This window comes from Rhinopithecus roxellana, chromosome 9 (genome assembly GCF_007565055.1).
Source record: "Rhinopithecus roxellana isolate Shanxi Qingling chromosome 9, ASM756505v1, whole genome shotgun sequence".
Taxonomy (NCBI): Eukaryota; Metazoa; Chordata; class Mammalia; order Primates; family Cercopithecidae; genus Rhinopithecus; species Rhinopithecus roxellana.
The window spans coordinates 16,354,504-16,376,617 of record NC_044557.1 but is presented as its reverse complement, the minus strand read 5'-3'; the positions used below and the strand labels follow the sequence as shown (position 1 = coordinate 16,376,617).

General features: G+C 39.7%; 1 protein-coding gene and 1 pseudogene across 5 annotated transcripts in view; one reads left to right on the top strand and one right to left on the bottom strand.

Annotated features, from left to right (window-relative positions):
- SPIDR (scaffold protein involved in DNA repair) overlaps positions 1-22,114 on the top strand; it is a 471,127-nt gene that overhangs the window by 278,586 nt on the left and 170,427 nt on the right. The window lies entirely within an intron of this gene.
- LOC115899578 lies at positions 6,247-7,373 on the bottom strand (annotated as a pseudogene).

The following is a 22,114-nucleotide window of genomic DNA, read 5'->3' as shown; positions in this document are numbered from 1 at the left end:
ACCTCTGCCTCCCAGGTTCAAGTGATTCTCCTGCCCCAGCCTCCCAAGTAGCTGGGATTACAGGCACCTGCCACGACGCCCAGCTAATTTTTGTATTTTTAGTAGAGATGGGGTTTCACCAGGTTGGCCAGGCTGCTCTCGAACTCCTGACCTCAGGTGATCTACCTGCTTCAGCCTCCCAAAGGGCTGGGATTACAGGCGTGAGCCACCACACCCGGCCTATTGTGAGATATTTGAAAAAAAATGCTGAGAGATGTGATAGATAAAGAGACTAAAACTACCCATTACTGCACTAGCAGAGATTAACCTTTTTAAAAATATATTAAGATTTTATATACTGATAATTTTTTCCTTACCAGCACACCATCATACGTAAGTACTTTCTTACATCATTAAAAGGCAAAGAAGAGACAGTGGGTATGCAGTGCCCAGAGTGAGGCCACCTCCCTTAGCCAGACAAGGACCACATGGGGCCCATCCTACCTGGGGCTCAGGGCAGTGCTGAGACTTTTCAGTGCTATTAATTATTTTATTTCACTTTAAAAGATAAATGACATCTCATTTTAATTTGCATTTTTTAAATTAAAGAGATTGAACACTTTCAAGCATTTCATATGTCCTTTTTTGTGGTTTTTCTGGCCATGTCCTTTGCCCACTTGACGTTTTTCTAATCCACTTACATAAATGCTTTATAAATCAAGACTTGTGTCTGACAGGGGACTGTATTCAGTCTTGGGAAGTGGGGTTTGGTGCATACATGACAATCTTAAGGCCCTTCACTTTTCTCCTAAAAAATCCCCTTTTCCCAAGGGACACTATCAGATGGTGGTTTGATTGCTTATTGTGGGACCTGCAGTCTTAGGACTGTCTGCTAGCAGCTGGGTTCCTCTCCTTCCAAGGTGGAAAGCTGGCCTGGCCTTTCTAGTTCATGGATTAGGGATTGGACCGGCTTCCTTCTTATCCTAACCCAACTTTTAAAGAAAGAAGTAAAAATATACTGTGGCCCTGAGAGAGAACAAAGAAGAGGAAAACGGAAGCACAGTTGTGCTGAATTTATTGTTCCAAGTTGACTGTGTTATTCCCTCACATTATGCTTGATACGAGGTAAATAAACCCTTGGAACTTGTGTAGTTCACAGTTTGAGGGACTGTACTGAATTTGAATTTGAATTCTAAACACTTTCTTGAATAATGTCATGAGAAGGTTATAAGGCTAACTTAGGACCAAAACTTCTAATGAAACAGAAGCAATAAAACTGTTCTCTCGATTTCTCCTTTGATGGAGAGTGGGTAGGCCAGCCTGAAGCATAGGGGAAAGTAAATACCAATGTCATCCAAAAAGTATTTGCTAACTTTTTGTATTCAAGTAAGTGAAAAGGAAAATAAAATTGTTTATTTTAATTTACTTTTGAATTTTGTTTTAAAAGTATCCCTGTTACTACAGGGATATTTTCAAAAAATATTTTTTGCAAACTTATTTTACCAAGAAAGGCATTCAAAAAAATACATAATTGCAAAACGACAATAAAATATTTTGGCCCCCAGGCACATTCTGGAAACCCTAGTCAAATCAGTTACACACATGCACTTGCTCTCTCTCCTGATCAAATGAAGGTCTACAAAGTCTCCAGAAGAAACTGCAGCAAAGTTTTCTTAATTAAGGGAGAAATTTTCTGTAAGCAATGTCATCTTAACTGTCATTTTCTTTTTTTTTTTTTTTTTTTAAACTTTATCTGATTTTCTAATGACTAAGATTGTGAAAGAGAAAATTCTGGGCTGGGTAGGTGGTTGCCAACCATTTGTTATTTTATGGGTACCTGGATGAGGGTTGTAGTGAATGTAACCAGAGGCAAATCCGAGGAGACCCTCTGAGTGCCCAGAGTTGCTGTGCGTGACTGGAGAGTGATAAGGAATCAGAGCAGAGATTTCTGAAGGGGGAAAGCTGACATTAAAGAAGAGTTACCACTCCCTTGGAATACCTGTCCCACTGGTTTCTAATTCAGATTCCACACAGTAGCTAAGGATTTTTTAAAAAAAAAAAAGTAAATCAAAGCACTTCCCCTGCTTGAAAATCTTTCAATTAATGTATACACCTGGAGCTAATGAGAGGAATCCAAGTGCAGAGATTTTTAATTAAACTTTTTATTTTGAGGTAATTGTAGATTCACATGCAGTTGTGAAAAGTAATGCAGAAAGATCCTATGTATCCTTTACCCAGTTTCCACTAAGGGAAATATCTTGCAGAACTGTATAAAAACCAGATCTTGTTACGAATGTAGTCAAGATATAATAGTTTCGACACCAAAGGATCCTTGCTGCCACTCTTTATAGGCATACTATTTTCTTCCACCGTGTCATCCTCCAGAACCCCTAGCAATTGCTGGTCTATTTTATGTTCTTATTATTTTGCATTTCAGTAATGCTATGGAAATGGAATCATAGTTTGTAACCTTTTGAAATTGACTTTTTTCACTTGGGATCATTTTCTGGAGATTCATCCCAGTTGTTGCATGTATAAGTAGTTACTTTTTACTGCAGAGTGGACGTCCATGGCATGAGGGTGTATCAGTTTATTTAACTATTCACCCACGGAAGGACGTCCAACTTATGAATAGTACTGGTATGAATATTTGTCTACAAGTTTTTGTGTGAAGATAAGTTTTCACTTTTCTGGGATAAACATCCAAGAGTGCAATTGCTGAGTCTTATAGTTGTTGCATGTTTAGTTCTTTTAGAAACTGCCAAACTGGTTTCCAGAGTGGCTATTTCATTTTACATTGCCACCAGTAATGTGTGAGTGATGCAGTTTCTCTATACCAGCATTTGATGTTGTCACTATTTTTTAATTTTTATTCTGATAGGTAGGTAGTGATATCTCATTGTGGTTTTAATGTGCATTTCCCTAATGCTTGTCAAGTGAAGAATCATGTGGTTCAAAAAATTGGAAAGGAGAGCTTTATTTCTCATAAAGAGTGGCACACCAAAGGCTGGGAAATGTAGCCTTTGGCAAAAGCTGAGAAAAAGCAATTTAAGGGAAGAAAGCCTAACACAGGTACTTAATGCCCAATGGGTTGGCTAAGTATACATATTCAATAAGCTATAGAAGGAGTCATGAAGATTTATGAAAAAAGCACAACTGAGCTTCATGCCTCTTCATAGGTCACATGTTCAAAAAATGATGGCATTAGCATGTTCCAGGGATGGAGTTTTTGGCCCTCTGGCATCAAAATGTGAAACAGAGGACCTGAAAACCCTCATAGCACATCCTATGCTAGTCAGTCAGAACTGGTCCAGAGATATGGTGGTCAGTGTTTAGGAAGGGATGCATTGTCAAGCTGGTGGGCTGTCACATCAAAACTTCAAAGAGGGAGAGAGAGCCTGGTTTTGGCCTCAGATAATTGGCTGAAGGCGATAAAGGAATGAATCATCTGTTTCTTGTTTTCTAGAGTTGGTTTCCACTTACTCCTTAGGAAAGAATTCTAGTTAAAGGTTAATAAGGAGGGAGCATACTGAGGCGTAATCAACCTCTTATCCTATCATGGCCCGGGACTTCGTTTTTCAGGGTTTCTCTGGGGTCCCTTTGGCCAAGAGGGTTCTGTTCAGTTGATTGGGAGGCTTAGGGTTTTATGTTTATTTTTCATGCTAATTGCATTAAGCATCTTTTCATGTGCTCATTCGCCATTTGTTTATTCTCTTCAGTGAAATATATGTTGGTGATTTTTTCTCGTTTTCTAATTGGATTGTTTGCTATTGTGAAATTTTGAGGGTTCTTAATATATTCTAGATACTAGTACTTAATTGCAATCTCTAGCTTATATTTTTCATACCTTCTCAACGAGGTCTTTCCCAGAATGTTTTAATTTTAATGAAGTTCAGAGTACCAGTTTTTCCTTTTATGAATTGTATTTTTGATGTCAAGTCTAAGAACTCTTCACCTAGCTGTAAATCCAAAAGATTTTCTCCTATGTCATTTGTATTTATGATCTATTTTGAGTTACTTTTCATATAAGGTGTGAGACTTAGGTGGAAGGTTTTGGTTTTTCTGTTTTTTGCCTGTGGGTGTCCAGTTTCTCCACCAATTGTTGGAAAGGACATCTTTCCTTCAATGAATTGCTTTTGTACCTTTGTCAAAAATCACATAGACAGATCTATTTCTGGGTGTTCTGTTCCATTGATCTTTGTGTGTGTTTCTTTGTACATCACACAGTCATGACTACGGAAGCTGTATGTCTTGAAATCAGGTTCATAGCACTTTATTCTTCTCTTTCAAAATTGTTTTAGCTGTTCTAGTTCCTTTGCCTTATCACATAAATTTTAGAGTAATTTTATTTCTACAAAAAAATTTTCTGGAACTTCAATAGGAATTGTGTTAAATGTATATTATTTTGGAAAGAATTGAACTACTAATTATATGACATAATGAAGTCTTTCAGTTCATGAACACAGTATGACTCTTCATTTGTTTGATTCTTCTTTTATTTCTTTCATTAGCATTTTGTAGCTTTAGCATACAACTCTTATAGTTATTTTGTTAGTTTACACCAAAGTCTTTCTTTTTATCTTTGTTGTTGTTGTTGTTGAGATAGAGTCTCACTGTGTCGCCCAGGCTGGAGTGCAGTGGTGCGATCTCAGCTTACTGCAACCTCTGCCTCCTGAGTTCAAGCGATTTCCAGCTAATTTTTGTATTTTTAATAGAGATGGGGTTTCACCATATTGGCCAGGCTGGTTTCAAACTCCTGACCTAAGTGATTCTTTGGTCTCCCAAAGTGCTAGGATTACAGGTGTGAGCCCCTGTGCCTGACCTTTTTTTCTTTTTCTGAAATCATAAAAAGTGTTGTTTTTTAAAATTTTGGTGTCCACGTATTCTAGTTCGCTAGTATATAGAAATATAATTGATTTTTGTGTGTTGACTTTTGTGCCCTGCAGCCTTGCCGGACTCATTTATTAGTTTTAGAAGTTTTTTGTATGTTCTTTCATAACCTCTACATAGACAATCATGCCATCTGTAAATAGGCTTAGTTTAATTCTTATTCTCTGATCTGTACGCCTTTTCTTTCCTTTTCTTGCCTTATCGCACTGGCTAGAACTTCTAGTACTACACTGAATAAAAGAAGTGAGAATAGACATTCTGGCTTGTTCCTAATCTTAGAGGAAAGTTTTCAGTCTTTCCCCAATAAATATAATATCAACTGTAGGTTTTTTATAGATGTTCTCTAACTCAAATTGAGGAAATTTCCCTCAATTTCTAGTTTTCTGAGAAGTTTTAACGTGAGAGAGTGTTTATTTTTGTCAAGTGGTTTTTCTGTATTGATTTATGTGATACGATTTTTTTCTTTATAATTTAATGTGGTAAATTACATAGATTGATTTTCAAATGTCGAACTAGCCTTACATCCCTGGAATAAACTCGTCTTGGTTATGATGTATACATATTTTTTACATATTACTGAATTTTATTTGCTAATATTTTGTTAAGGATTTTTACATCTATATTCATAAAGCATATTGGCCTATAGTGTTCTTTTTGTACTCTTTTGTTTTGATACCAGGGTAATTCTAGGTTCATAAAATGGATTGGGAAGTATTCCCTTCTCTTCTATTTCTTGGAAAAGATTATGGAGAATTGATACTAATTGTTGCCTAAGTGTTTGGTAGAATTCACTAATGAAAGTGTCTGAACCTGGAGATATGTGTTTGGGAAATTTTGAAATCACAGTATCAATTTACTTAGTAGTCATAGGGCTATTCAAATAATCAGTTTTATATTGAGTGACTTGTGGTAGTTTGTATTTTTTTCAAGGAATTGGTTTATTTTACCTAACATGTCAAATTTTGTGTGCAGACCTGTCCATGGTGTTCCCTTGTTATCCTTTTGATGTCTACATGGTCTGTAGTGCTATTCCCTTTTTTACTCCAGATATTGGTAATTCGCATGTTCTTTGTTTCTTTGTCAGTCTTGCTAGACGTTTGTCAGTCTTATTGGTCTTATCTGTGAACCAGGTTTGTTTCATGAATTTTCTTCATTTTAAATTTTCAGCTTCATTGATTTTTGCTCTAATCTATTATTTCCTTTTCTCAGCTTGCTGTGGGTTTATTTTGCTCTTGTTTCTCTAAGTTCCTGGACAGGGAGCCTAGATTATTGATTTGAACCTTTTCTCATGTGCACATTTTTTTAATTTATTTTTATTAATCATGCCACATTATTTTTAATTATGTACAAAGATCTAATCTGTCACCCAGAGACATTTCACCCACTGCTCTGTTTGGCTGCCAGTCTCTTATCTCTCTCTTCAGCAATGGTGAGGCGTATACCTTTCCTTGGAGAAGAGAAATTCATGCTTTGTTGCCCTTGCCAGTAGCAAAAATGTTGGAAAGCCGGGTGGCAAAGCTGTTGTCATTGGCAGCTTTTATGTGAACCACATCAAAAGGTCAAGGGTGCCTTTCTCTGTGGGTGATGACACCAGTTCTTCCCAAGTTAGCACCTCCAGTCACCATCCACAGGTTACCAGTGCCAAACTTGATGAAATCAGTGATCTTGCCCGTTTCCATATCAGTCTGAATGGGATCATTCACCTTGATGGAGGGGATCAGGGTAGCAGATGATGCGAGCATCATGAGTCACCAGATGAGGGATTCCTTTTGTGCCCACAAAGATTTTTCTTACTTTGCACAATTTGTACTTGGGCTCCTCAGGTGTAATACGATGTACAGCAAAACAACCCTTGATGTCATAGATGAGATGAAAATTCTCTCCTATCTAGTCAATGCCCATGACGTCTGTGAATCCAGTGGGATGGGTTATATCAGTTTGAACATTGCCATTGATCTTAATGAACCACTGCATGCAAATCTTCTCTTTATTTATTTGTTTGTTTGTTTGTTTGTTTATTTATTGAGATGGAGTCTCGCTCTGTCCTCAGGCTGGAGTGCAATGGCGTGATCTTGGTTCACTGCAACCTCCGCTTCCTGGGTTTAAGCAATTCTCCTGGCTCAACCTCTGCCTCTTGAGTAGCTGGGATTACAGGCACCCACTACCACGCCCAGCTAATTTTTGTATTTTTGGTGGAGACACAGTTTCACCGTGTTGGCTAGGATGGTCTCGATCTCTTGACCTCGTGATCTGCCCATATCGGCCTCCCAAAGTACTGGGATTACAAGCATGGGCTGCCATGCCTGGCCACAAATCTTCTTTACTTCATCTCCTGTCAAGGCATACTTAAGTCTGTTCCTTAGGAAAGTGATGATAGGGAGACACTCTGTCAACTTGTGGGAACTGGTGGATGGACGATGAACAAACACACTGGGCAATTTAGCCAGCATCCAATGTTTTGGAGTTGCTATACGCTTTAGATGCTGCTTGGGACCACCAGCCATGGCTGCATTAGGCACGGAAAGAGCTCATGTATGCATTTAGCCCTATAAAATTCCTTCTCAGCACTGCTTTCGCTTCTTCCCACCAATTTTGATATGTAATCTTTTCATTTTCATTCAGTTTAATGTATTTTTTTTTAATTTCCTGAGACTTCCTGTTTGACTCATAGATATTTTGGAGTGTGTTGTTTAGTTTCCAAGTGTTTGGAAATATTTCTGTCATTTTTCTATTATTAATTAGAAGATAAGAAAAAGTAGCTTTTGCCTTACACTAAAACTCAATAATTAATATGATAAAGTATAGATTTGGGGTATATGAATTATACAGATGAAGTGAATTGATAATTATATGTGCAGTGATTAAGTCTGCTATGCATATTAACACAAGGGAAGAAAATAGAATAAAGTAAATAGGTGATATTTTAAGCTTTTTTAAGTAAAAATAGACTGAGTGTGGTGACTCACACCTGTAATCCCAGCACTTTGGGAGGCCGAGGCTGGTGGATCACCTGAGGTTAGGAGTTCGAGACCAGCCTGGCCAACATGATAAAACCCTGTCTCTACTAAAAATACAAAAATTAGCTGGGCGTGGTAGCGGGTGCCTGTAATCCCAGCTACTTGGGAGGCTGAGGCAGGAGAATCACTTGAACCTGGGAGGCAGAGGTTGCAGTTAGCTGCGATTGCACCACTGCACTCCGACCTGGGCAGCAGAGCAAAACTTCATCTCAAAAAACAGAACAAAAGGGAAAAAATAAGAATGATGAAAGGACTAATTAAAAATCATTTTAGGAGACAACTGGAAATACTCTTTCTTGTGTGTTTGAATATCCTCATTCCTCTTTGTGTTCATTTATTTTTTTTTTATTATACTTTAAGTTCTAGGGTACATGTGCACAATGTGCAGGTTTGTTACATACATATACATGTGCCATGTTGGTGTACTGCACCCATTAACTCATAATTTACATTAGGTATATCTCCTAATACTGTCCCTCCCCTCTCCCCCTACTCCACGACAGGCTCCAGTGTGTGATGTTCCCCACCCTGTGCCCAAGTGTTCTCATTGTTCAATTCCCACCTATGAGTGAGAACATACAATATTTGGTTTTCTGTCCTTGGGATAGTTTGTTCAGAATGATGGTTTCCAGCTTCATCCATGTCCCTACAAAGGACATGAACTCATCCTTTTTTATGGCTGCATATTATTCCATGGTGTATATGTGCCACATTTTCATCATCCAGTCTATCATTGATGGACATTTGGGTTGGTTCCAAGTCTTTGCTATTGTGAATGGTGCTGCAATAAACATACGTGTGCATGTGTTTTTATAGCAGCATAATTTATAATCCTTTGGATATATACCCAGTGACAGGATGGCTAGCTCAAATGGTATTTCTAGTTCTAGATCCTTCAGGAGTCGCCACACTGTCTTCCACAATGGTTGAACTAGTTTACACTCCGACCAACAGTGTAAAAGTGTTGCTATTTCTCCACATCCTCTCCAGCACCTGTTGTTTCCTGACTTTTTAATGATCATGATTCTAACTGGTATGTGATGGTGTCTCATTGTGGTTTCGATTTGCATTTCTCTGATGACTAGTGATGATGAACATTTTTTAATGTGTCGGTTGCTGCATAAATGTCTCCTTTTGAGAAGTGTCTGTTCATGTCCTTTGCCCACCTTTTGATGGGGTTGTTTGATTTTTTCTCGTAAATTTGTTTAACTTCTTTGTAGATTCTGCATATTAGCCCTTTGTCTGAAGGGTAGATTGTAAAATTTTTCTCCCATTCTGTAGATTGTCTGTTAACTCTGATGGTAGTTTCTTTTGCTGTGAAGAAGCTCTTCAGTTTAATTAGATCCCATTTGTCAATTTTGGCTTTTGTTGCCATTGCTTTTGGTGTTTCAGACATGAAGTCCTTGCCCATGCCTATGTCCTGAATGGTATTCCCTAGGTTTTCTTCTAGGGTTTTTATGGGTTTAGGTCTAACATTTAAGTCTCTAATCCATCTTGAATTAATTTTTGTATGAGGTGTAAGGAAGGGATCCAGTTTCAGCTTTCTACATATATGGCTAACCAGTTTTCCCAACACCATTTATTAAATAGGGAATCCTTTCCCCATTTCTTGTTTCTGTCAGGTTTGTCAAAGATCAGGTGGTTGTAGATGTGTGGTACCTTCTGAGGGCTCTGTTCTGTTCCATTGGTCTATATCTCTGTTTTGGCACCAGTACCATGCTGTTTTACTACTGCAGCCTTGTAGTATAGTTTGAAGTCAGGTAGCATCATGCCTCCAGCTTTGTTCTTTTGGCTTAGGATTGTCTTGGCTATGCAGGCTCTTTTTTGGTTCCATATGAACTTTAAAGCAGTTTTTTCCAATTCTGTGAAGAAAGTCATTGGTAGCTTGATGGGGATGGCATTGAATCTATAAATTACCTTGGACAATATGACCATTTTCACGATACTGATTCTTTCTATCCATGAACGTGGTATATTCTTCCATTTGTTTGTATCCTCTTTTATTTCACTGAGCAGTGGTTTGTAGTTCTCCTTGAAGAGGTCCTTTACATCCCTTGTAAGTTGGATTCCTAGGTATTTTATTCTCTTTGAAGCTATTGAGAATGGGAGTTCATTCATGATTTGGCTCTCTGTTACTGGTGTGTAAGAATGCTAGTGATTTTTGCACATTTATTTTATATCCTGAGACTTTGCTGAAGTTGCTTATCAGCTTAAGGAGATTTTGGGCTGAGATAATGGGGTTTTCTAAATATACAATCATGTCATCTGCAAACAGGGACAATTTGACTTCTTCTTTTCCTAACTGAATACCCTTGATTTCTTTCTCTTGCCTGATTGCCCTAGCCAGAACTTCCAACACTGTGTTGAATACGAGTGGTGAGAGAGGGCATCCCTGTCTTGTGCCAGTTTTCAAAGGGAAGGCTTCTAGCTTTTGCCCATTCAGTGTGATATTGGCTGTGGTTTTGTCATAAATAGCTCTCATTGTTTTGAGATACGTTGCATCACTACCTAGCTTATTGAGAGTTTTTAGCATGAAGGGCTGTTGAATTTTGTCGAAGGCCTTTTCTGCATTTATTGAGCTAATGATGTGGTTTTTTCTTTGGTTTTGTTTATGTGATGGTTTACATTTATTGATTTGCATATGTTGAACCAACCTTGCATCCCAGGGATGAAGCCCACTTGATCATGGTGGATAAGCTTTTTGATGTGCTGCTGGATTTGGTTTGCCAGTATTTTATTGAGGATTTTCACATAAATGTTCATCAGGGATATTGATCTAAAATTCTCCTTTTCTGTTGTGTCTCTGCCAGGCTTTGGTATCAGGATGATGCTGGCCTCATAAAATGAGTTAGGGAGGATTCCCTCTTTTTCTATTGATTGGAATAGTTTCAGAAGGAATGGTACCAGCTCCTCTTTGTACCGCTGGTAGAATTCGGCTGTGAATCTGACTGGTCCTAGACTTTTTTTGGTTGGTAGACTATTAATTATTGCTTCAGTTTCAGAGCCTGTTTTTGGTCTATTCAGGGATTCAACTTCTTCCTGGTTTAGTCGTGGGAGGGTGTATGTGTGCAGGAATTTATCCATTTCTTCTAGATTTTCTAGTTTATTTGTGTAGAAGTGTTTATAATATTCTCTGATGGTAGTTTGTATTTCTGTGGGATCGGTAGTGATATCCCTTTATCATTTTTTATTATGTCTATTTGATTCTTCTCTCTTTTCTTCTTTATTAGTCTTGCTAGCAGTCTATCAATTTTGTAGATCTTTTCAAAAAAGTAGCTCCTGGAGTCATTGATTTTTTGAAGGGTATTTTGTGTCTCTATCTCCTTCGGTTCTGCTCTGATCTTAGTTATTTCTTGCCTTCTGCTAGCTTTTGAATGTGTTTGCTCTTGCTTCTCTAGTTCTTTTAGTTGTAATGTTAGGGTGTCGAGTTTAGATCTTTCCTGCTTTCTCTTGTGGGCATTTTGTGCTATAAATTTCCCTCTACACACTGCTTTAAATGTGTCCCAGAGATCCTGGTATGTTGTATCTTTGTTCTCATTGGTTTCAAAGAACATCTTTATTTCTGCCTTCATTTCGTTATGGACCCAGTAGTCATTCAGGAGCAGGTTGTTCAGTTTCCATGTAGTTGAGCGGTTTTGATTGAGTTTCTTAATCCTGAGTTCTAGTTTGATTGCACTGTGGTCTGAGAGATAGTTTGTTATAATTTCTGTTCTTTTACATTTGCTGAGGAGTGCTTTACTTCCAACTATGCAGTCAATTTGTGAATAAGTGTGATGTTGTGCTGAGAAGGATGTATATTCTGTTGATTTGGGGTGGAGAGTTCTGTAGATGTCTATTCATTCCACTTAGTGCAGAGCTGAGTTCAAGTCCTGGATATATATCCTTGTTAACTTTCTGTCTCGTTGATCTGTCTAATGTTGACAGTGGGGTGTTCAAGTCTCCCATTATTATTATGTGGGAGTCTAAGTCTCTTTGTAGGTCTCTAAGGACTTGCTTTATGAATCTGTGTGCTCCTGTATTGGGTGCATATATATTTAGGATAGTTAGCTCTTCTTTTTGAATTGATCCCTTTACCATTATGTAATGGCCTTCTTTGTCTCTTTTGATCTTTGTTGGTTTAACGTCTGTTTTATCAGAGAGTAGGATTGCTACCCCTACTTTTTTTTTGTCTTCCATTTGCTTGGTAGATCTTCCTCCATCCCTTTGTTTTGAGCCTATGTGTGTCTCTGCACATGAGATGGGTCTCCTGAATACGGCAAACTGATGGGTCTTGACTCTTTATCCAATTTGCTATTCTGTGTCTTTTAATTGGAGCATTTAGCCCATTTACATTTAAGGTTCATATTGTTATGTGTGAATTTGATCCTGTCATTCTGATGTTAGCTGATTATTTTGCCCATTAATTGATGCAGTTTCTTCCTAGCATCAATGGTCTTTACAATTTGGCATGCTTTTGCAGTGACTGGTACCGGTTGTTCCTCTCCATGTTTAGTGCTTCCTTCAGGAGCTCTTGTAAGGCAGGCCTGGTGGTGACAAAATCTCTCAGCATTTGTTTGTCTGTAAAGGATTTTATTTCTCCTTCACTTATGAAGCTTTAGTTTGGCTGGATATGAAATTCTGGGTTGAAAATTCTTTTCTTTAAGAATATTGAATATCGGCTTCCACTCTTTTCTGGCTTGTAGAGTGTCTGCCCAGAGATATGCTGTTAGTCTGATGGGCTTCACTTTGTGGGTAACTCGCCCTTTCTCTCTGGCTGCCCTTAACATTTTTTCCTTCATTTCAACCTTGGTGAATCTGACAATTATCTATCTTGGAGTTGCTCTTCTCGAGGAGTATCTTTGTGGCTTTCTCTGTATTTCCTGAATTTGAATGCTGGCCTGCCTCGCTAGGCTGGGGAAGTTCTCCTGGATAATATCCTACAGAGTGTTTTCCAACTTGGTTCCATTCTCCCCGTCACTTTTCAGGTACACCAGTCAGGCGTAGATTTGGTATTTTCACATAGTCCCATATTTCTTAGAGGCTTTGTTTGTTTCTTTTTCCTCTTTTTTCTCTAAACTTCTCTTCTCGCTTCATTTCATTCATTTGGTCTTCAATCACTGATACCCTTTCTTTCACTTGATCCAGTCGGCTACTGAAGCTTTTGCATGCGTCACGTAGTTCTCGTGCCATGGTTTTCAGCTCCATCAGGTCATTTAAGATCTTCTCTACACAGTTTATTCTAGTTAGCCATTCGTCTAATCTTTTTTCAAGGTTTTTAGCTTCCTTGCAATGGGTTCGAACATCCTCCTTTAGCTCGGAGAAGTTTGTTATTACCGATCGTCTGAAGCCTTCTTCTCTCAACTCGTCAAAGTCCTTTTCTGTCCAGGTTTGTTTCGTTGCTGCCAAGGGGCTGTCTTCCCTTGGAGGAGGAGAGGCACTCTGATTTTTAGAATTTTTCAGCTTTTCTGCTCTGGTTTCTCCCCATCTTTGTGGTTTTATCTACCTTTGGTATTTGATGATGGCGACGTACCGATGGGATTTTGGTGTGGATGTCCTTTTTGTTTGTTAAGTTTTCCTTCTAACACTCAGGACCCTCAGCTGCAGGTCTGTTGGAGTTTGCTGGAGGTCCACTCCAGACCCTGTTTGCCTGGGTATCACCAGCAGAGGCTGCAGGGCAGCAAATACATTGCAGAACAGCAAATGTTGCTGCCTGATTCTTCCTCTGGAAGCTTCGTCTCAGAGAGGCACCCGGCTATATGTGGTGTCAGTCATCCCCTACTGGGAGGTGTCTCCCAGTTAGGCTACTGGAGAGTCAGGGACCCACCTGAGGAGGCAGTCTGTCCGTTCTCAGATCTGAAACTCTGTGCTGAGAGAACCACTACTCTCTTCAAAGCTGTCAGACAGGGACGTTTAAGTCTGCAGAAGTTTCTGCTGCATTTTGTTCAACTATGCCCTGCCCCCAGAGGTGGTCTACAGAGGCAGGCAGGCCTCATTGAGCTGAGGTGGGCTCCACCCAGTTCAAGCTTCCCCGCACTTTGTTTACCTATTCAAGCCACAACAATGGCGGACGCCCCTCCCCCAGCCTTGCTGCGGCCTTGCAGTTCCATCTCAGACTGGTGTGCTAGCAGTGAGCTAGGCTTCGTGGGTGTGGAACCCTCCCAGCCAGGCACGGGATATGATCTCCTGGTATGCCGTTTGCTAAGACTGTTCGAAAAGCTCAGTATTAGGGTGGTAGTGTCCTGATTTTCCAGGTACCCTCTATCACCGCTTTCCTTCCTAGGCAAGGGAATTCCCCAACCCCTTCTGCTTCGCGGGTGAGGCAGTGCCCCGCCCTGCTTCAGCTCACACTTCGTGGGCTGCACCCACTGTCCGACAAGCCCCAGTGAGATGAACCCAGTAACTCAGTTGGAAATGCAGAAATCACCCGTCTTCTGCATTGTTCATGCTTGGAGCTGTAGATTGAGCTGTTCCTATTCAGCCATCTTGGTTCCTCCTCTCCTCTTTGTGTTTAAATACATATTGCCTAGTTAAATTTTCAAAAGCAGGTGGCCTGTAATTTTGATCGTTTGGAAATACCAGACTTTTATGCTTCCAGTTCTTGGTCTAGAAATCAATAGCAAATTTTTTTTCTTAAATCTTAGTCTTGATCTAACCTAGAGTACTTATGAGTAAACAAGTGGTACAGTCTGTTCCTTTTTGTTCTGTCTTCTATCTCTGTTTTGCTAGCCTTTCTCCCACTCTGTACTTAATGATCATTCTTTGTCCTAAAGGGTAGATTTTAGAAGCTGTATATGGACTCCTAGAAATAAAGCAATTAGAATATGTTAGAAATGAATCCAGCCATGCCACTTTATTGCTGTAAAATAACAATTCCAAGATAAGAATCACTTTCTGAAAGAACTGAGAAATACTCATTCCAGTATGTATCTCTTCCTGCCTAGGATGTGCCTAGCACTTGTTGCATACTGTAGAGATGAAATAAATAGAAGATGCAACTCCAGTCCCTTGCATCACTAAAATCTCATTGGGGAAACAGACACAATCTACAAAAGGAATTGGGAGATAGATACTTGTGTATAATAATATAATCTAGTAACTTTTAATTTGGTTCCTCAAAAATTGAGCAATAGAATAAGTAATTTTTAAAAATCTATACTGTTAACAACTAAAGTATAATGGAACTCATGTTCCTTCCTGTGTATATTCCATTTTAATGGAGGTTCTAATAGTTGGGGCTGGGAGTGGGGCATGTTGCATTATATGATGTGGCTTTTTGGGAAGGGAGACGTGTGATTTTCTGTATACATGACCTGTATCCTCTCAATGGCCAGTGAGACATTCTCAAGGGGATGGGTGTCAAGCCACTCTATGAATGTGGGTTCTTACTCCATCTGGTAGAAATCACAGTAACATGGAAAGAATACCACACTGTCACTTCCAGCAAAGAAATTTTAGACGGTTCTCAGAGCCTTACTTTTTCATTCATCAAGTCAGAATGTTGACAATAGTCTGTCTGTCTGACAGGGTTGTTCTGGGAACTAAATAAAATAACAGAAGCAAAAACTCTTAGTTGTCTAAGATTTTAAAGACGGTATAGGCATGTTAATGAGTTTTTATATGACCCTACACAGGTGCCCAATTTCTAATGCTCCCTGAATGCCATACCAACTCCTGTTACATTCATTATCTATTGTCAGCCAGACAATGAGAATTAGCCTGTAGGCCTAGCAGCTTCAAGCATAGAACCACAACCGAGATCTAAAGATAGCTGGCTGATCTTAGATGGCCTCAGTGGGGCTGGCTGGCTGGATGTGCAATTTTTGTTCACTGGCTTAGCTTCCCTAATGATTGTTCCATACTGAATCTCAGTCTACCTCACCTCTTCCTTCCATTCATTGGCTTCATTCTACTCTAGAGACACTGGGTTTAATCTGGGGCTCTACCTGCCAAGTAAGTATTGCTTCCAAGCCAGAACTGTTGTCTGAGACCTAAGTACTTGGGCTAAAAAAACTGCTTTTTGTTTTCTGGAATACATATATCATAGTAACATCTCTGGCCTTCACATTACTTGAGAAATGAAATCCTTTGGTTAGCCAGCAACCTATAATGCCTAAACTACATGTTGTAATTTAAGTCTGTAGGTGGATATTTAGGATTAGTTGTCGTCACAGGTCATGGAATGAGGAGTAAAGCTTAGTAAGTTTATTTTCGTATTTCATTTTTGTTTTTTATAGAGATGGGGTCTTGCTTTGTTTTGCCCAGAGTGGAGTTTAGTGGCACAATCACAGCTTACTGCAGCCTCAGACTCCTGGGCTGATGTGATCCGCTGTGACCTCAGCCTCCTGAGTAGCTGGGACTACAGGTGCATGACACCATGCCGAGATAATTTTTTAAAATTTTTTATAGAGAAGGGGTATGTTGTCTAGGCTTGTCTTGAACTCCTGGCCTCAAGCAGCCCTCTCACTTCTCCTTCTCAAAATGCTGAGATTCCAGGTGTGAACCACCGTGCCCAGCCAGCATAGTAAATATAAATTAAGGTGTTTTTATGTCCCCACTTTGCTACTTTTTGCTTTCTGATTTCAAAGGATACACCCTTAAGTATGAACAGGTTGTTTCCCAAAAGTTATTTGCTTAGAACTTAGACTGCATTTTCCCAGAGAACAGCAGTGGAAATCATAACTGCATTCCCAGGCCAGACCCAAAAGTCTGTTTTATACTAATGCATTATAACATTTTACTGATAATGGGACTTTGGGTCCTCATAGCCACATTTAAAATATTATTTCTCTGAGAAGAATAATTTTGAATCAAGTTCAGATGCTGTAGAATGTCCCCATGAAGTGGAGAGAAGGTGAAGATGGAAAAAAAGGGACGAACTTTAGGTACTAATGGGGCAGACATATCTGAATAAATTAGAAAAATATTCCTGAACCCTAGGAACCTAAGTCTGGATGCCATCTTAGAGAAGGCGCCTATCCAGGCCAGTTGCTGTGCCTCTGTTCTGAACTGATAACAAGGGCAGTTGTGAGGAGGTAATGAGCGTCATATGGCAAAGTCTTTCATGCTAATCTGTGTACCTGTTTGGGTATGTCCTAAACTGGATGCAAGTCAGAAACTGATTATATAATCTTTGGTGTATATATTTCTTATTTTTAAAAAACATGCTAAGCTATGTCATTGTTACTATATTAAAGTGTGAATAACCTGGAGGGCAAAAACAAGTGTTGGCTTAACCCTTCCGACACAGCCTGAAGACCACACTACGCTTGGCTATCTCTTAAATACTTAAATAATGTTGTTGGCCAACATTGTGTATAAGTAGACCCATCTCATTTCTAGTTCATGAACCTTTGGCATATTGCTAAAGACAATTAAGACCTTTTGAGATATGCACAAGACTTTTGTGTTCTTTAATTTATTTAAGGAAGCCAGTTTTGTACTTTAATGCTTCTGTATAGAAATGGGCTATACTGTTATTCACAATAGCAAAGACCTGGAGTCAGCCTGGGTGCCCTGTAGCAGTGGACTAGATAAAGAAAATGTGGTACATACACACCGTGGAATACTTCGCAGCCATAAAAATTGGTATCAGTGGCCTTTGCAGGAACATGGATGCAGCCGGAGGCCAGTATTCTAAGTGAATTAGTGCAGAAACACAGCCAACCACCACATATAATCACTTGTTAGTGGAAACTAAATACTGGGTACACATATACATAAAGATAGGAATAATGGACAATGGAAACTGCAAAAGAGGGGAGGGAGGGAGGAGGGCAAGGTTGAAAAGCTACTTATTGGGTACTGCGTTCACTGTTGAGGTGACAGCATCAGTAGAAGCCCAAACATCAGCATCATGCAATGTGCTCATTTAACAAACCTGCACGTGTATCCCCTGAATCTACAATAAAATAAAATTTGTTTAAAAAAAGAAAAGAGCCAGGCAGGGTGCACTGTTATATAGTAAATCTAATGTATTTTTTTAAATGGAGTTCTTTTCTTGAGCTTTGATGGAATATTTATATCATGTAAATATAAAGCATATATCTTGAGTCTTTTTGTAGCTCCAATTGAACACAAATTATTTCCCCCCAAAGAGGATAGGTTCTGCAGTGTTCCAGCAAGATACCAGTAGATAATGGGTAAGTTAAGGTTACACTCAGCATTTGTGAATGGTGATTGTCTTCACAAACCCTGGATAAGTAACTAGCTTCACCTTTTTTGTTTGTTTGTTTCTTTGTTTTTTTGAGAAGGAGTCTCACTCTGTCGCCCAGGCTGGAGTGCAGTGGCGTGATCTCAGCTCACTGCAAGCTCCGCCTCCTGGGTTCACACCATTCTCCCGCCTCAACCTCCCGAGTAGCTGGGACTACAGGCACCCACCACCACACCCAGCTAATTTTTTTGTATTTTTAGTAGAGATGGGATTTCACTGTGTTAGCCAGGATGAGTCTCGATCTGACCTCGTGATCCCCCCGCCCTTGGCCTCCCAAAGTTCTGGGATTACAGACGTGAGCTACCATGATGGCCCAGCTTCACCGTTTTTTAAACATAAGTTTGAATTCCAAATTAACCTTGTAACAAGCCAGTGAAATAGGCAGTGATGAGTCTTGTGCTGTATCTGGTCCTTATCTGTAGATTTTAGCATCCTTTGTGGTTGCTGGTTTTAGTCTTCAAAGAATCTTTGCTCTTGTTTCATTTCTCTAGTTTGTCACTAGTTCATTTTGGAGTGTTCCTTTAAATAACAAACTGTGTAATATAAAAGGAAAATAAAAACAGTTTAGTCATACAGAGGCTAAAAAACTCACTTGCATAAATAGTGGACATTTTAAAGTAATATACTAACAATTGGAATAATAACAATTCAGTATTGAACAAATGTGTTGCATTTAACCATCTATAAGTATATACCAATGTGCCCTCTGACTAAAGTTGCTATGCCCTCCCTGGCTGTTGCTGTCTTCCTTACATATGTGTGTTCCATTGGAAACAGAAGGTTTGCACAGTCCAGTTGATCAGATTGGAACACACAAGTGTCCTCCTTCCTCAACTGCTGACCTCCTCCCCTGTGAGATGGTCATCCAGTTACCCAGGCCTTTGCTTGCCTGTCTGCAAGTGTCCATGGCAGCATAAAGAAACAACTGTACATTCTTCTTAGGAGGGGTGATCCTGATAATTCGTGGGGCCTTTTTTAAATGCAAATGTTGAGAAGACAGGAGTCTCAGGTATGGTTTGACCCAGAAGTGTCCCCTGTGCCTATTGGAGTGGGTTTAAAGATGAGAACAAGGGACAGTAGCATGTGGTACCATGTTCCTTGCTTCCTTTTTGAAGAACATGAAGTGAAATACATTATGAAATAATTGGTAGGAAAAACTCTATATGGTTGCATCGTGTATCTTCCCTGACCCAAATCCAAGTTTTCTCTTTCTGAGCAGGTTGACTTTAGCAAATACAAACAGAAACTGATTGTTGGTCTCACTTTTAAGTAATTTGTGAAAGACGACCTGCTGATAAGAATAACATTAACATAATGTTATATGCTTAAAGTGAAAGATGTATTCCCTTTGGGAAAACAGACATAGATACCCTAAAATTTCCTTGCTTGTGTTGATAGGCCACACCTGACAGGTGTGCTTGTATTGACAAGCCGTACATCTTATCAAAAGTGGTCATTTTGTTGGCTGAACTAAAGAGCATTTCATCATTTTCCCTGGTATTAGCTCTTTGACTATGAGATGCAACTCTCAGTGTGAAACTTGGCATTTGCCCAGCTCTTCTGATAGGAATGGCTGTTCTTTCACCTTGTGGGATATTTTTACAATCTTGACTCTTTTTCAATATCACTTTCACGTATAGTGCTGGTAGGCCAAAGGAAGACTTCTCCTCTCCACTGTCTGTACAGATTCTTGGGCGCAGCATCTTTTCTGGAAGCCCCAAATTAGTCCCTCACCAGCTCTATCCTTATGTCTTTGGGCACTCGGTAGCCTGGTGTGCCCTTTTCCCTTTGTCCCGCCTGCAGCTGTCCTCTTGTAGCTGCTGTTGTTTAGAGTCCTCAGTTCCCTGAAAAGCCTTCCAGTTTCTGCTCATAAGTTCAGACTGTAGAAGCGGTCCACCAGAATCTCCTGGGTTTGCTCAGGTACAAAAGTCCCAGAAACCCAGTGTAACTGCTTTTACATGTTCCTACAGAATTACATGTTCATTGTGCCTGTCTGGCTGATGATGATTTTTTCTTCTTTTACTTTTTTTATTTTTCTAAGTTATCTATAATGGCCATTTATGACCTTCATAATCAGAAAATACTTCTTTTGCCTTGCTATTCTCCTATCCTTCCTTTATATGGATCGTAGGGTGATCTAGCTATTTTTAAGTCCATAGAGACTCCCACATTTTGCCACTTTAAGGGTTAGCATCTGTGCATATTTTCCTCCAAAGACATACACATTTCATTTTGAATGGTCCCTTCTGTGCTCTGCTGCACAATGAAACTGTTTCATTCTTCGGTGACCCCAGGGCCTCCTTTCTGGGTGTAGCATTAGATTACCTAAGGCAGAGGTAGTTCATGCCTAGCTTCTTCATTTCAGTTTGCCAGGTTGTCAGCTTCCTCAACTTTAAACTTGTGGTAATAATAGCATCTCCTTCATAGAGCCGCCGGGATGCTCCACTGGATACAGCAGCAGAATGCCTGGCACAGTGCCTGCCATGGAACATGAGTGGCCTAAAATTTTTACTGTTGTTTTAATGACTTCCCCCATGGCACATATGTTCAAGTGAGACCCAGGTTGTACTGCCATAGTCTATGAAGTGTCATGTCTGTCTGTGTGGCAGCATAGCAGTTAGAAGTATTTCTCAGTTAGAGTATTGTATTTCTTTCGGAGTTTCCACCTGGAGCCTCCAAGCAGAACTGATTTAACATTTAATTCCAAACGTGTTCAGCACCTTGCTCATTTGCTTCTCCCTCTGAACTGTGTCCCCTTAAGCCAGGCCTCAGGACACCTCCCTCAACCACTTGAAGAAGCTGCCAGCAGCCTCTCTCCACTGTGTGCAGATTTCATATACCGTTCTCAGCCCACTGCAGTAGATCTTTAGCTGCTACTTCTCTGCTGAGAGTGGCTGCTCAGCAGTCAGTCTCTGACCAACTAACTTTTAAATCCATTGGCTTTTTCCAGCTTGCATCCTTTTTGCCTCCTCTGTACCTTTGCCATTTCTGAGTTGCTAGTCTAGCTGCAGTGCCCACCTCTGCCCCTGCTGGGATCCTCCCCCATCTCCCTCTGGCAACTTTCTCGCCCTCTTCCCTGGGTCCCTTGCACCATCTCTACTAGTAGCTGCCCTTCTTATGCCCATCCTATATGTAAGGGTTACTATGGGTCAGCATATAGCCTTGTATAACATGTACAATAACTGACACATTATAATAATATAAATAAATATAATAATATAATAATAAAATTTATAATAATATAATATTGAGACGTGGAATACTGAATTTTGTTTGTAAAGCATGACTACAAACCACAAAATATGTTCAAAGAAAGAGGTGAGGGAATTACATGAGTGTTCGGTTGTCTGCCTTGTGATTTTTTCCTCCTTTCTTTTCCAATTTTTCCAAGTTTTTTATAATGTTCACTTATTACTTTTATAACCAGAAAAAGATTTGTTTCTGTCATCTCTTATGCTTCCTGTACATGTATATATGTATCTTAGAGTGATCACATCTGCGTATAATAAGTATAATTTCACCTAGTTAACAACTGTAGCCCTAGGCGTAATTTTCTTCTCCTCTTGCCATTTGGCATTGTATAATGTAGATTTCCCCATTCCTCGGATGGTATTTGTGACCATCTTATTGATGTCATAACATTTCATTGGTTTAAAAAGATATCTAATTTTAAATAGTTTTTGTTGATGTTAGTATTACTTGTGTAACAATTGGTCAGTGATGGAGGTTGTGAATTTTCAGTTTTGAGCCTGAGGACATCAAAGTCCTTGGTTTCCTTCAGGGGTAAAATGAGAACAATGGACATGCTCTGGGGCACTGGACAGGGCATTGCCTGAAGGGCTTGCCTGGTCTTTGTGAAAGGATTTCTCTCTCCTCTGCACCCTCAGCCCCCATGGAGGCAGGGTTCACTGGTAGGACCAAACACACAGGGCACTCCACCTCAAAGTCAGCGGAGAAAAGCTGACAGATGTCATTGTCACCTGAGGTAACTGCCTTTGCCGACACTGTTGCTTCTGGGTGTCAGAAGGCTGAAGACTCC